The sequence below is a fragment of the Malus sylvestris genome, chromosome 3, assembly GCF_916048215.2.
Source record: "Malus sylvestris chromosome 3, drMalSylv7.2, whole genome shotgun sequence".
NCBI classification, from domain to species: Eukaryota; Viridiplantae; Streptophyta; class Magnoliopsida; order Rosales; family Rosaceae; genus Malus; species Malus sylvestris.
Genome location: NC_062262.1, coordinates 23,896,072 through 23,911,516, shown reverse-complemented (window position 1 = coordinate 23,911,516; position 15,445 = coordinate 23,896,072). Strand labels below are relative to the sequence as shown.

General features: G+C 38.1%; 2 protein-coding genes and 1 long non-coding RNA gene across 5 annotated transcripts in view; 1 reads left to right on the top strand and 2 right to left on the bottom strand.

Moving 5' to 3' along the window:
- Positions 1 to 4,918, bottom strand: part of LOC126614691 (probable LRR receptor-like serine/threonine-protein kinase At3g47570) — a 56,358-nt gene extending 51,440 nt beyond the window's left edge. Inside the window, exons 1-3 of the mRNA XM_050282347.1 lie at positions 4,024 to 4,918; positions 3,804 to 3,868; positions 1,891 to 2,052 (exon numbers count right to left, since the gene is read on the bottom strand). The gene's annotated coding sequence lies outside the window, so the exon portion shown is untranslated. The remainder of the gene's footprint in view (positions 1 to 1,890; positions 2,053 to 3,803; positions 3,869 to 4,023) is intronic.
- The window catches only part of LOC126614698 (inactive beta-amylase 4, chloroplastic-like), a 57,250-nt gene that overhangs the window by 25,939 nt on the left and 15,866 nt on the right, over positions 1 to 15,445 (top strand). The gene's annotated exons all lie outside the window — the stretch shown is intronic.
- On the bottom strand, positions 8,306 to 9,071 carry LOC126614714 (uncharacterized). Its single transcript, XR_007620500.1, has 2 exons — positions 8,932 to 9,071; positions 8,306 to 8,645 (listed from the first exon to the last, which is right to left on the bottom strand). It is a non-coding gene; the product is annotated as an uncharacterized LOC126614714 (long non-coding RNA).

The window sequence follows — 15,445 nt, the reverse complement described above, 5'->3', positions numbered from 1 at the left end:
AAACTCCAGCCGCCACCAGCATGCTGAGGATATTGTAGCCCCGGGCCCAGACATAATTCAATCGAATTCGAGACATGGTCTTTCTAGAGAGATCAAAGGCTGTAACTACATCTTCCAAGTTGCTCTTCATCAGAACTATAAGCAGCTTCTATAGCTACGTCGGTGCCAGCACCAATTGCCATGCCAACATCTCCTGCAACCATAGCCGGCGAGTCATTAATTCCATCTCCCATCATTGCCAATTTGCCACAGCCATTCCTTTCATCTGCATCCAAATCCACTTTAACATATCAAGTCAGAAACAAACTTAATATAGAAAAATGAGTTTGAATATTTCTATAAGACATTATTTTACCCTAGATAAGTCATTTGAAATATAATTTAGTAATCCTCAATCTGCGTTCAAAACCAGAACAAAATTACTTGTGGAGCTGGGTAATTGTAATCCACTCACACCACCCCTGTAACTATTATATAATCGTAACTGTAATTCTTTGATTCTATCAGCTTTTCCTAGTGGATCCGTCTCAGCATACACCTTATCAATGCCAACCTCCATCGCACTGGCTGCCGCTGTAGCCCAGTTATCACCAGTAACCATGATGCTTGTAATGTTTATCGAGTGAAGATAAGAGATGACTCTTGCAGCTTCTGGCTTCACTGGATCAGTTACAGCAAAAGACTCAGCAAACTTTCCATCAATGGAAACTAAGACACACATTCGAGCCAGATTATCATGTTCTGAAACATACTTGTCAACCTCAGGATCAACCTGGACAGTATTTTCCCGCATGAGCCTCAGCAATCACCATTTACCTACATATTTCTCAAATAGAGGCATGTTAGCATGATTGAAAAAATAATTTTACAATAGCATAATAACAATGAGTTGTCTCATCTGTAACTTAACTGTACAAACTTAAACTTTTCATGTAAAAATTTGAAACATAAGCACCAACCTATGTGACAATAGACACACAGCACAGAACTCCTCCATTGAGTAATTGGAGAAGAGCACAGCATTGGCTACTACGGGTTTCCCAACTGCCAGAGTCCCTGTTTCATAAAAAACAACCGTTTTCACTGGCAGGGATCAAACACGTCTGTAAACGTCCAGACACCAACAAAGTGTCAAATACTAACAAACGTATCAACCTTCATGAATTAGGTACCGTTTGTTCAGCTTTTAATTTTGGAAAGAACAAAAACCCCAAAAAGGACGAAACAATTATTAGCCTTGTTATAAAAAAAAGGAGTTGGGGTAGAGAGAACTCTCCTTCAATGAGAGCTATCATCTACAAGAAATGGGGAGTTAAAACTTGGCGACTACGGCTTGGTGACATGGACAAGGTGCATACAGCCATCAATCGTCCAGAACCAAAGGGTCATATGAGACAGATTCCAACTATGAAATAATAGTTGCATGTTCAATCCCAATATATGCAGGAAGAACATCCTCCATACCCAATAACATAGATTGCATTTAGTTTTATGTCAAGAGCCTAAACGTTGATCGAACCGAGGCAGAGCGTTTTACTGGTCAGGAATGAAGTGCATAACTTGTAATCATACGGAACATTAACATAATGTATGGTGGTAGCATAGGGGATAATATGAAATGACCAGAACAATATGAGGAGAGCAACTTCATAATGGAGGAAAGACGAGAAAAAAAACTACACTTGCACCCTCAAGACATATAGAGAATATCAGAAATTGTTTTTTCCTAAACCACAACAAACAGGTTTTCGACGTCCTCGGAAGGAAAAGTAGGAACAAGCATAATGAAGCAACTAAACACACCAGCAAAAACAACATGAAAATAAAATGCATGAAAACCAGATTCTAAATTAAAAAAGAAATTTGTTTCCAAGGATAAGGTGGTCTTACCTTATAAGCCTTTTCGAGTACACTAGCAAAAATGCCCGCGCTCCACTGCAGGGACTTCTAGAAGTATGATCTTGTACCATCTGATTTCTTTTGCTATTCCTAGTTCTTTTTGGCATCATGTGCAAAACCAAATTGATAGCTAGGAAGAAAAAAGGAAAACACCTGCATAAATTAAATTTTCCATCACCCCTATATTATAATTAAATAAAGCAAAACACAATAATCATCTCACAATTACAGAAGCAAGGACTTTCAAATGCCCCAATTATTTAACAACCAACAACAACAACAACAAAGCCTTTTCCCACTAAGTGGGGTCGGCTATATGAATCCTAGAACGCCATTGCGCTTGGTTTTGTGTCATGTCCTCCGTTAGATCCAAGTACTCTAAGTCTTTTCTTAGGGTCTCTTCCAAAGTTTTCCTAGGTCTTCCTCTACCCCTTCGGCCCTGAACCTCTGTCCCGTGGTCACATCTTCGAACCGGAGCGTCAGTAGGCCTTCTTTGCACATGTCCAAACCACCGTAACCGATTTTCTCTCCTCTTTCCTTCAATTTCGGCTACTCCTACTTTACCTCGGATATCCTCATTCCTAATCTTATCCTTTCTCGTGTGCCCACACATCCAATGAAGCATCCTCATCTCCACTACACCTACGTGTTGATGCTTCACCGCCCAACATTCTATGCCATACAGCATTGCCGGCCTTATTGCCGTCCTATAAAATTTTCCCTTGAGCTTCAGTGGCCTACGACGGTCACACAACACGCCGGATGCACTCTTCCACTTCATCCATCCAGCTTGTATTCTATGGGTGAGATCTCCATCAAATTCTCCGTTCTTTTGCAAGATAGATCCTAGGTAGCGAAAACGGTCGCTCTTTGGTATTTCCTGATCTCTGATCCTCACCCCTAACTCATTTTGGCCTCCGTTTGCACTGAACTTGCACTCCATATATTCTATCTTTGATCGGCTTAGGCGAGGACCTTTAGATTCCAACACTTCTCTCCAAAGGTTAAGCTTCGCGTTTACCCCTTCCTGCGTTTCATCTATCAACACTATATCGTTTGCGAAAAGCATACACCAAAGAATATCATCTTAAATATTAAGTTTGTGATCTTCGCTAGATTGCTCCGGTCATTAGTGTGGATAAGTATGTAAATGGATAGAGACAGGAAGCAAACACCAGATGTACGTGGTTCACCCAGATTGGCTACGTCCACGGAGTAAAGGAGTTCTCATTAATTGTGAAGGGTTTACACAGTATATAGGTTCAAGCTCTCCTTTAGTGAGTACAAGTGAATGATTTAGTACAAATGATATTAGGAAATATTGTGGAAGAATAATCTCGTAATCACGAAACTTTTAAGCCAATTATTTAACAACCACTATGCATAATTCTTAAAAAAAATGAGTATAAAATTAACCTCTTTTGAAAAACGAACGAAGAAAGATGAAAGCTTAAGCCAAGGAATATAACTATGTTGAACTCAATTATTTGACATTAATTACACAAACCCAATTCCATATATATAGCCAGACAGAAGCTTTATCCTAGAGAGAGAAACAATGCCCAAATGATTATATAATCTCTAGACTGAGTGTGAATTCAGAGCATGAAGGGGAAGTGAGTTCCTTGGTTCCCACATTGTTGAGACTAAATCTCAAAACTTTGCCAAGCATTACAGGAAACCATGGAAAGAATAAAAATGACCACAAAGATTAACCACAGGTGGTGTTTACAGACTAAGCTTAAAAACAACTGTCATCTATTAAGCAAAACTTGAACTCCTTGACATTGCAACCGAAAAATAACAATTTAACTTGCACAGTAAACGAATATGAGTAAAGTTACAGAACTCAATGGATTACATATCCCAGTAAAAAAGCGAAACATCAGTGTTTGGGAAGTTACCTTATTTGAAATGTCGGGAGCATCAGGTGTACATACAGGGTAGACAATCCTTGCAAAATTCAGGGCTTCAAAATAAAATAAAAAATAAATTCAAAAGAAATCAAAACTATTAATCCTAACAATTGTTTAGTAAAAGATAAAACAATCTTTCCATCAAACAAATTTGAGAAACAAAAAAAGGGAAATAAATTTAAGTTGAATAGAGGTGACAAATGCCTACCCAGAAATCCAAACGAAATCCCCAAAAATTACGCCCCCAAAACCCTAGAAATCACCAAAGTTGAAAACCAGCGCTACACTGGGATCATCCACATAGCGATGAACTCCGATCATTGTCACCGATCTCCATCTTCTTCCAAAGCCAAAACCCTTTTCAGAAAAAGAGGGTAATGAATATGATAAAGCCAGTAATGAATGGAATAACCCAATTTCTATCGCCAATCACCCTTGTTGAGTGATGATTCACATACTTCCTCATATTTGTTTATGGGTTCCTATCCAGCAAAATTTCGACTTAGTACCCAAAAACTGTATCAGCTCACGAACACATAGAGGTTTATCAAATTCAAAGCAAAACCCACATATATTCTGAAGATTCTAGAGTTAAAAGAGGAGCAAGGAGGTTCGGTTACGGAACCCAAAACGCCATTTTAATGAGCAAATGAATATCTAAACTGGGGTTAACAATTTTCAGCAATAAAAAACATGTCTTTCGATCAAAGTTGCATAAATTACAGAATTTTGGGATTAAGGAGGAACAAAAAGCCCAAATTCCAATCAAGAAAAATAAAAAAAAATTGTATGTAAATTTAAGCTTTACCTGTAGATTGGCAGCAGCAAATGCATACTGGATCCAACGGGAGCCACGTGAGAGAACGTTGTTTTCCTCTTAATGTAAAGATATTTACCTACCAAAGTCCAGCAGCTAATCTTCTGAATATGATCAGAAGATTACAAGAAAGGAGAACGTACTGTACACTGGCCTGCTGCTATTTTGGAATATGATCAAATTGCAATTCCATCAGCAGTTGTACTTGTGAAGCTTACTAGTATTGTGTATCCCGAATCCATCTTTTGTTTGTGCTTGGAATTGATGTGGTGGTCGGATTGCAGATGGACAATTTATCAGTAAAGACCATGAGATCTGATATTTGTTTATTTTATTTTTAAAGAAGGGGACAAGAGGTGGCAAGCCACCATTATTCACCCATTCCAAGACTTGCTTTGGTTTGCTAAAATATGACAGATCTCAATTGTTTTGCTTAAGTGAGGTTTTGTTGGATAAACACTAATCAATGATTGATCTATATATAATTGGTAAACTTGAAATCGTCTCGAGTTAAGTTCTAACTCGGTTGAAATAAACTCACATGTACACAAAACTATACCTCAATCCAAATTGTAAAGGCTAAGATCCATATTGAGGTATAGTTTTCTGTACATGTGAGTTTATTTCAACCGAGTTAGAACTTAACTCGAGACGATTTCAAGTTTACCAATTCTATGTAAATCAATCTCATTGATTAGTGTTTACCCAACAAAACCTCACTTAAGCAAAACAATTGAAATCTGTCATATTTTTAGCAAACCAAACCAAGGCTTCGAATGGGTGAATAACGGTGGTTTGCCACCTGTTGTCCCCTTTTTTAAAAATAAAATAAATAAATAAACAAATATCAGATCTCATGGTCTTTACTGATAAATTGTCCATCTGCAATCCGACAACCACATCAATTCCAAGCACAAACAAAAGCGGGATTGGGGATACACAGTACTAGTAAGCTTCACAAGTACAACTGTTGATGGAATTGCAATTTGATCATATTCCAAAATAGCAGCAGGCCAGTGTAAGTACATTCTCCTTTCTTGTAATCTTCTGATCATATTCAAAAGATTAGCAACAGCAGCAAGAGCCTCTTCTCATGTACCAACATCCATAGCCACAATACGGAAGAACGTTGTTTTCCTCTTAATGTAAAGATATTTACCAACCAAAGTCCAGCAGAACTATAGTCCAAAATAGTACAATCTCATTTATATTAACATCAATAAGAAAACAAAGGCATGATACATAGCTGAACATAGAGCCAATAATAGAAACACCAAAATCTCTTAGCCAGAAAGAATATCAAAGCAACCTCAAACTATGTTGAACCCATGTGTGGAGATGGATTCTTGCTAACCAATATTGAATCACGTTAAAAGTCAAAATCCAAAGGGCGCCCTTTTTATTTAATGGTTGCCTATTGATCTTTGGTAACAACCAGGGCCCCTGCCTCTTCTGTTAGTATAAATCTGGATTGACAGACCACACTGAAACAGTTTTCATCTATTTCATTGCTAACCCAAGCCCTAAAGGTGGAACCACCTGAAGTCAATACTTCAAGAGCTAAAAAGCATGAATCAGTTATCGAAATGGAAAAAGAAGATGAGCTCTCAATTCGATGAGGCTTGTACAAAACTATGTAAAAGTCATCAAAACCTCTAAGCAGCCCAACCATTTTCATAAACTCGACGACAAACACAGCTAACTTTACAGGAGTTTGAATCAGATGTTTATATCTCCATATAATCAAAAGAGAATTACTCATTCAAACATAGGCAACTTATGAGTTCTTACTCAGATAAAATAATAGAAACAGAGAAACGGGCAACTATATTACTCGGCAAAGAAATATTGCTCAGAAGAAATAATAGAGTAGATAATTTCTTTGTGCTGAATTCCCAAGTGCTATTAAACCATCAATGATCAAAAGAAAGCTAATGGTGAAAAAGAAACTGAAGAACAAAAAACAATGATGCATTTGAACACATAGAGAAGAAACTTGTTTCAAAATTATACTACCTAGCAACAGAGGAGCAAAACAATAAATAAAACAGCCTTCTAACACCCTTATCACACAAATACAGAAGCAACAAAACATGGAGAAACAACCTAGCAACAGAGGGATATTCAAAGGATGTAAAGCAAAAAAGGAACCTCAATTCGACTTGTTGAGAAGGAAACAGCAGCAAAGCATGAAGAAACAGAAATGAGAACAGTGCAACACCGTAAGTTTAAAAGACACAAACCCGACTCTAACAATGTACGAAACAGTGCACTAAACAAACCTATCTTCCTAACACCCAACTAAACAGGCTATAAACAACCATTACAATTTTATTGAAACAAAAAAAATGTCAATCACAGTTTTAACAAAGCAAATGGGAAACAAACAATAAACATTGATTTATGAACAGTGTTTTGCCTGTTGAATCAGAGGACAAAACTGAAAACCCTCTCCTCTCCCATACCTCCCTCAGACATCATCTGCTCACCAACCCCGTGGAGTAACTCGTTAACCCAAAAAAACGTACAGCATGCTCTCTGCCCTCTCTCTCTCTCTCCCTGTCCATCCGTCCCTCAAAAAGTGGGAAAAATCTCTAAATATCTCTCCCACTCAGTTGAAACCATGCTCTCTGCCACCCCCCTCTCTCTTTCTCACTCTCCATCCTTGTCTAAAAAATTCAACAAAATCCCTAAATCTCTCACCCACCCAGTCAAAACCCTTAACTCCCATCTTTCTCCAACCTGTCAGTCCCTCTCTCCCGCTCCTTTCTTCCCCCAACGACCCTCTGACGGATGCGTCAACTACATCCACACCAACCAGCCCCGAGCCAAAATTCCCGAAGATGCTCTCTCTATCGGAGGCATGGCCTTCCATCTCCACAACCCTCACTGAATGACAGCATACCTAAACCCACCCCAATCTGTCTCAAACGCACAGGACAAAATTGTCCTTCCAACCCAGCCCCAATATCAGCCTAAACCTCACGGCTTTGTTGTAAATAGCGTGAAATCGAGTGGCTCCTGATAAACCATATGGAAAATTACCCTCTGAACTTTTGAGAATTACCCTCCCAACCAATGCCATTCGGCTGGTACTGTTGTAAAAAGAGTGAAATCGAGTGGCAAGGAATTGTGCAGCTACAGTGCCGTCCCCCCCCTTCAATTTTATAATACACTATAAAAAAAGTCCGTGCATTGCTGCGGGAACCAGCTGTTTCAGGTGTAATCGGATGAATAAAACAAATTTAAGTTGAATAAATTCAACACAATTATGAACAAACAGAGGGATACATGAGTAAACGAGATCGATAAGATAAGCAGTTTTGCTTTTATATACATTCAAGTGAGATGGCATATAAACACATTGTACAATGAAACATCCACACTAGAATAGGGGATCCTTGAATGTTATGAAACATCCACACTGATAGTAGAGTTGGGGATCCTTGAATGTTATGAAACACATTGGAATAGAGGATCCTTGAATGTTATGAAACATCCACACTGATCTTAAAGCTACAAATGTAAGCACCGAACTCTGTAAAGGAATCATCTCTGATACAACATTTGCATATCTACCTTCTTTCATCCCCTTCACATATATACTAAACCATTTTTGTGCACTACAAATTCGAGAAAGAATCAGCCCCCTAGCAATCTAACAAAAGAGAGATTTATGTCAAAAGAGAAAAAGAAAAAGAGCTTTAAATGCGAGTTGTTTTGTGTGGTTTTTGTTTTCTCTTCTTCTTTTACGGACTAAGCATACACCTATCCATCCATCTTCCCCTTATGTATAAATCTATACACACACATCTATATACACACATATATTTAAATATACACACGAACAACATTGAGTTCAATCCAAATCTATAGTTCTAACAACGTACTTAACACATCAGAAACATAAATCCTATGTACCTCCAACAGCGATTTAAACCATCTTTTGTCAGTCAGCATCGCTTTCCTTTGCCCTTTTTCACTTTCTAATCTCTGCAGATCCTAACTTTTATCTGGAAACATATAAAAACTACAAAATCACAACTTTCTTATATTACATCAATGATTTGCTCAGAAATCTCTATTTTAGACTTAGTATCGAGAAACAAAAAATCTTATATGCAAAAGATATCTCATTCATCACAAAGCAACAATATATTTGCAGTAACTGTTTAAGTCAGAACATATTGATCACCATGAATTGCAGCTTTAGCATTCTAATTAGAAACTTGTAGCCATCAAATTTAACATTTCACTACCACGTTTGATCGGATTAAACAATCCAATTATCGATATTACCTTTGCAGAAGCTTGAATTTCTCTGGCAGTCACATCCAAAGCAAGTGCATAACCTTAAACCCTCCGATTTCTAATCGTATACCTAAAAATAGCAAGAAACCGACTTCTTCCTCCCACAACCAAAGTTCCTGAAATTTCCAAAGAAAGTAAATCCGTTAGCAATTTAGAGAAATTGGTGGACCAAATTGTATTAAATTTGAGTTAAATGAGCAAGGGTACACCAATTAAATGAGATACTAAACTTTACTCCAACTTTACTCCAAACTAACACTGTTAACTTTTCATATAATTAAAGATAAATTACATTTTCTTTAAAAAGTAAAAATAAAATTAAAAAAACAAAGAAAAATATGAAACGTAGATCTTCATCTTTCCTCACTCAATCTCCCAGAGCTCACCTTCGGGCCAACCACCCCTTCAGGCATCCCCTACTCGCCTTTCTCCTCTACCCTGATCCATTTGAATGAAATGAAGATTTAATCAGAGGAGACATCACCCTTGACTTGTTTTAGATAATGGAGAAATTCAATCTAGTAAACGAAGTTGGGGCTTCCAGCTTAGAGAAAGCATGAAATTAAAAGTTGGGTTGATCTGGGTGTGGGTCTGGTGGTTGCCATTGCTCACCATCGACGAAGCATTGATTTAATACCCTCCTTGAATCCCAAATATCAAACTATGATAGAATATTTGTTCTTTGACGTGCTGGATCAATCATGATCTAGTGCAGGATTTAAAGAGAGAGAGAGAAAGGAAGCTTTGCCGGCAGTAAGGTGGAGTGACAGCGGTGATGGGGTTGTGTGTCGTGTGTGCTCGGGAGTCTAATATTTCATTGTTGGTTTTTTAAACATTTAATTTTTGGTAATATAATTAATTTTATGAAAAATTTAGGGTAAATTACAAAAAACTACATCAACTATTGATCTCACGACACTATTATACTTCATCTTTCAAAATTGACAATGTCATACCTCATCTTTAGAATTTGGTCCAATGTTATACCTTCCGTTACTTGACCATGAATTTTTAGTTAAATGCTGACATAGCTTGATTCGGGATCCAATTTCTATTAAAAAATTATTAAAAACTAAAAAAAAATTATTTTATATTTTTTAAATATTAAAATAATAAAGAAAAGTAATAAAAAAACTTTTTTTTTCTTTTTCTTTTCTCTCTCTCTTCTTCTTCTTCTTCTGTAGGTTAGGTGGGTGGGGGAGGAAGGTTGGGACGGATGAACTGAGTTTCCTTTTTTTTTCCTTTCTTCTTCTTCTTCTTTCTGGGTTGCATGTTGACTTGGGGGGAGGGGGGAGGGACGAATTGGGTTTCCTTCTTTTTTCTTTTTTTTTTTCTCTCTCTCTCTCTCTTCTTCTTCTTCTTCTTCTGTAGGTTGGGTTGAGGGGGGGACGGACGAATTGGGTTTCCTTCTTCTTTTTTTTTTTTTTGGGGTGTGACGAGATCTGGGTCGGGGGGAGGGAAGAACGAACTGGATTTCCTTTTTTTTTCCTTTTTTTTTCCTTTCTTCTTCTTCTTCTTTTTTCTGGGTTGCAGGTTAGTTTTGGGGGGAGGGGGAGGGACGAACTGGGTCTTTATTTTTTTTCTCTCTCTCTCTTCTTCTTCTTCTTCTTCTTATGCAGGTTGGGTTGGGGGGGAGGACGAACGAACTGGGTTTCCTTCTTCTTCTTTTTTTCTTTTTTTTCCCTTCTTTCTTCTTCTTCTTCTCCTTCTTCTTCTTCTTCTGCAGGTTAGGGGTGGTGGATTTGGGTTGCAGATGTGGGAGGGATCGAGGTTTTGGGAGGGGTGGGGGTTGGTGGGGTGATGGGGTGATGGGGTGATGGGATCTGGGGGGGGAGGGGGTTGGTGCGGTGATGATATTTTTGGGGGGTGTGACGGGATCTAGGCTGGGGGGGGGTTGATGGGTTTCCAATTTTTTTTTTTTTGTTGAAGATTAAGCAGGTAGGGGAAGAAGATGAAGGGGGAGAAGAGAGAGGGGGGAAGGGACGAACTGAGGGTTTTTTTTTTTTTTTTTACTTTTCTGTATTATTTTAATATTTAAAAAAATATTAAATAATTTTTTTTAGTTTTTAATAATTTTTTAATACAAAGTGGGTCCCGAATCAAGTCATGTCAGCATTTAACTGAAAATTCATGGTCAAGTAACGGAAGGTATAACATTGGACCAAATTTGTAAGATGAGGTATGACATTGTCAATTTTAAAAGATGAGGTATGAAAGTGTCGTGACATTAATAGTTGAGGTAGTTTTTTGTCATTTACCCAAAAATTTAACAGTGTTAATTTAGAGTTAAGTTAAAAAATACGTGTCAAAATATGATAAAGGTGACACATAAGAGACATGAGATTCAGGGACAGCAAACCTTAGGCCATAATTTCTCCACTAATGTAGGCAAATGATTACATTACAAGAAACAAAAAACTGATACTTTCTAAATAATATGTGCTGCTAGCCGACGAGTTCTATCCATTTTGTGCACATAGCTGGAGATGCGCAAATGTGGAATTGTAGTCTTCAGTTCACACTCAATCAAAACAAAGAGCATAGAATTACAAGGATGCAACGAAATTTGTCTTTATAATATTTGGTTTTCGAGTAATTTTAATATTTTTGAATTATGAAATTTTCGTCATCATGATGATGCGCGACAAAAGCTTTCCTTGCTTTTAATCTTATGCGTCGAAGATTTTTCGTCGGGAAAAGGTATTTTTACTTTTTTTTCTCTTTATTTATAGATTTTTTAAAAAATTACATATTTTAATTATTTTTTGTGATTATTTTAATTAAATTATAAACAATAATTAATAAACAAATCATTTATTTATAATATATATATGAAAATGTTTGTACAAGCCGAAAAAAAATTAATAATATCCGAATTTAAAAAACCACAAAAGAAGGTTGTCAAGGTTTGTTGGGCTGGACTGCTGAGTATCTGCTGGGAGCTCGAGTGTGGTTGAGGAGCAGCTGGTGGCATCGGGAATAGAAAACTGGACAGCTGAAGGGCTTTTTAGGCACTGAGCTATGCATGGAAGCCTATGGAGCTTCGTTTGACCTGATTATGATTGATAATATATATAATATCTCTTTGCCTTTGCACAGTATACTGGTTAGTGAATGGTGATTAGGGAAATACAAGGGGTAAACCCTTTCTTAAAAAAAAACTATTGCACATCTTTCGTGAGAGACGGATGCTAAGAACAACAGGCAATCCACTCTATCAAAACAGTCATTTCTCGTAACATAAACAAGAACGCCTCCTCGAAACAACAGGGATGCGGGCTAGGATTAGTTCAATTGGTGCTCTTTCTGGGCCAACAACTGAGTGGAATCAACATGCTTCAACTCAATTCACTTGCAAAGTGCTTCCCCAACGATCCTAGCCCCATACTCCTCAGCAAAATGAAGTTGCCTAGCGGAAACCTCGTCATATACATATATTGGAGACAAGTTACTCTCTCTTGCTCTCAACCCAAAAAAAAAAACTAGGGACGGAAGCAGTTTTGGCTGCCGTATCTTTTTTGAACTTTCCTCTATTAGAGATGGGCCGGGTTTGGAACCCTCAAGCAAGACATGATCCACATAATAAGATATCATAGCACCTGCAGATACATGTACAGTTCATCATGTTACTTATCCAAGCGTGTCGCCGGATAGTCGGATATGTACCGTAGTAGGGAAAGGTTGAGATTGTTTACCTAATTCCTTTTTTCATGTACCCACGAAGCTGAACACCAATAAGATATTGATTAAAGAGTACAAGACCCGACGTGAACAAATTCTTTCTCATTAGACTGTTATAACCGGAGATTGCTTCTTTGTTTACTCAACTCATAAAGAGATTAATTGACCTAGATACCATTCGACTCCTATCGAGGGAGTCTGCACAGGCTTTCAGTTTGATTCTAGTCAATCTAAGATAATAGGTAATACACGTTGGGCCATTCGGTCACTCCCTCTAAGGCGCAGCTTAGAATTGTAATTTGCAGAATGCAGAGTTCGATATATACCACACACATACACTTGCAAGGTATGGCGGACTTTCTTGAGAACTTCCCCTCATTTGTTTGCTCGATGAAGCTTTAGGGTAAAGGTATGGTTTTTAATCAACCAAGTCGATTTATATGTTTCCTAAAATTATTTTGAATAAATTTTTCTAATTCTACAATTGGTTTTGTAGGCAGCAACTATGAAAATATATGTTTATATGGAAATATCAGTAGATTGTGTTTACAAAAATATCGGTAGTTCTTAACCAAGCATGAATAGAGGTGTCCACGGAATTGCAGTTGAGGTTTGGTGGGGAATCGTAGAGCGTTTCTCTCCTCTTGGTCATGATTGGTCTCTATATGAAGAGCTTTTCAAACTGATTTCTGACTCAGGTTTGAAGTTGCATGTTGTTAGGATTCTAATTGGATTACTAGTAACTAAGAGGGTTGTGATTGTGCTAGATGGCAACATCTGAGTGATTGAGCTGTATTACTTGTAATAAGGTTGTTATTATAGTTGTATTTTGGGGATAAGAGTAGTTGGGGAAAGTTGCTATATAGTTGGGTTTGGTAAGTAACAGAAAACAGTTTATGAAATAATATTGAATTCCTTTTGTCATCTCTCTCTCTCTCTCTTCGAGTTCTCTCTTGGCTTCTTTGAGTTACGATCGATTGAGGATCTATCATTGGTATCGAGCCAGTCTTGACTCCTCCATCCCTTCTCTGTTGCCGTATGACTCATACGTCGACGAAGAAAGCTATGGAATCGCAGAATCAGCTTGCCGCGATCAACAACACTCTCACCACGCTACTCCAAAGGCTCGACGCCATGGAAGAGCGTCAAGGTTCATCAAATGCTCGAATCGAAAAGCTTCATTGCGATTTTCTGGAAAATGGTGTAATGGGTTGTCCAGGAGATTCATCGGAGGCAACTCAATCTGACCCCATTCTGCGTGACGATTCAAGAACTCAGCATCTCAACCGCCATGAATTGGGGTTTCTACCAAGACCCCCTTTGGTTAAACTTGATTTTCCTCGCTTCCAAGAAGGGGATGATCCTCTAGGGTGGATTTATAAGGCGGAGCATTACTTCGATTACTTTGATATTCCGGCCGACAAGAAAGTTCGTATGGCTTCCTTTCATATGGAAGGTGAAGCGCTTCAATGGTTTCAATGGGTTAACAGTGTCAAGAATTATCCTAAATGGGAAGATTTTACAAAGATTTTCTGTAGGAAATTTGGTTCATCTGACCTCATGGATTGCATTGAAAACTTGGTGAAACTTCACCAATCTGGGTTGCTAAGGGATTACATCATGGAATTCCCGCGATTAGCAAATTGGACCATCGAAATGACCCCCGAACTCTTGAAAAGTTGTTTTATTGGTGGATTGAAACCCGAAATTTGCCATGATGTCAAGATTCTGAAACCATTTGATGTTCATAAAGCCATTGCTTATTCTCAATAGGTTGATGCCAAACTGGCAGAATTGAAGGTTCGATCTTTTCTAAGAAACTCTTCATCTGCATCTCAGTTCAAGCCTATGCCATTATCTGATGTCACTAACACACCAAAGCCTGAGCATTCTTCAAGAAATGAGCAATTTAGGCGCCTAACACCAGCAAAAATTGAGTTTTGAAGAAAGAACATATTATGTTTCAACTGTGATGAGAAATTTTCCAGAGAGCATGTTTTTGTGGGTCCAAAACGACAGGTGTTACTCTTGGATGTGTACGATAATGGAGACCTTGTTGAGCACCATTCGGAGGACAATGACGAGCCTGAGGTTACTGCCTGTGCAGTTTATGGGATGCCTGCTCCAAAGTCCATCCGAACTATGAAAATAAAAGGGTTAGTATTCAATTGTCCTGCTGTTTTCTGGGTAGATTCAGGGAGCTTGCATAATTTCATTGATATTTCACTAGTTAAACAGTTGAAATGTCACCTGGATACTACACACCCATTTACTGTTAAGATTGCAAATGAGGGATCCCTCACTAGTACAGGTTGTCTAGCTAAGGTTTCTATTAGAATACAAAATTATGCTACTGTGCTAGATTTCTATGCTCTTCCTTTGGGTGGTTGTGACATTGCTTTGGGCGTACAATGGTTGAGGACATTGGGACCAGTGCTATGGGATTTTGACAAGATGATTATGCAGTTTGTAGTTGGCAATACTACTTTCTCCATATCCAGTCCGCATTCCCAAGAGCCTCAATCCATTTCTTCCTTACAAATGGACAAGTTACTCACTTATGAACATTGCTTAAGAGCTGCCTTATTTGTTTTGCAAGTTGGTGCAGAAAACACAAGTCCATCCACTCACTCTTAGTTGTCTTCTCTCTAAGACAGTGATCTGCAAGTTTTATTAGCAAAATATCAGCCTATTTTTCAAACCCCATCTGGACTACCTCCATTAAGATCCCATGATCACAGGATACCATTGTTGGACGGAAGTAAACCTCCGAGTGCTAGACCTTATAAGTATGGTCATTTTCAGAAAACTGAAATAGAGA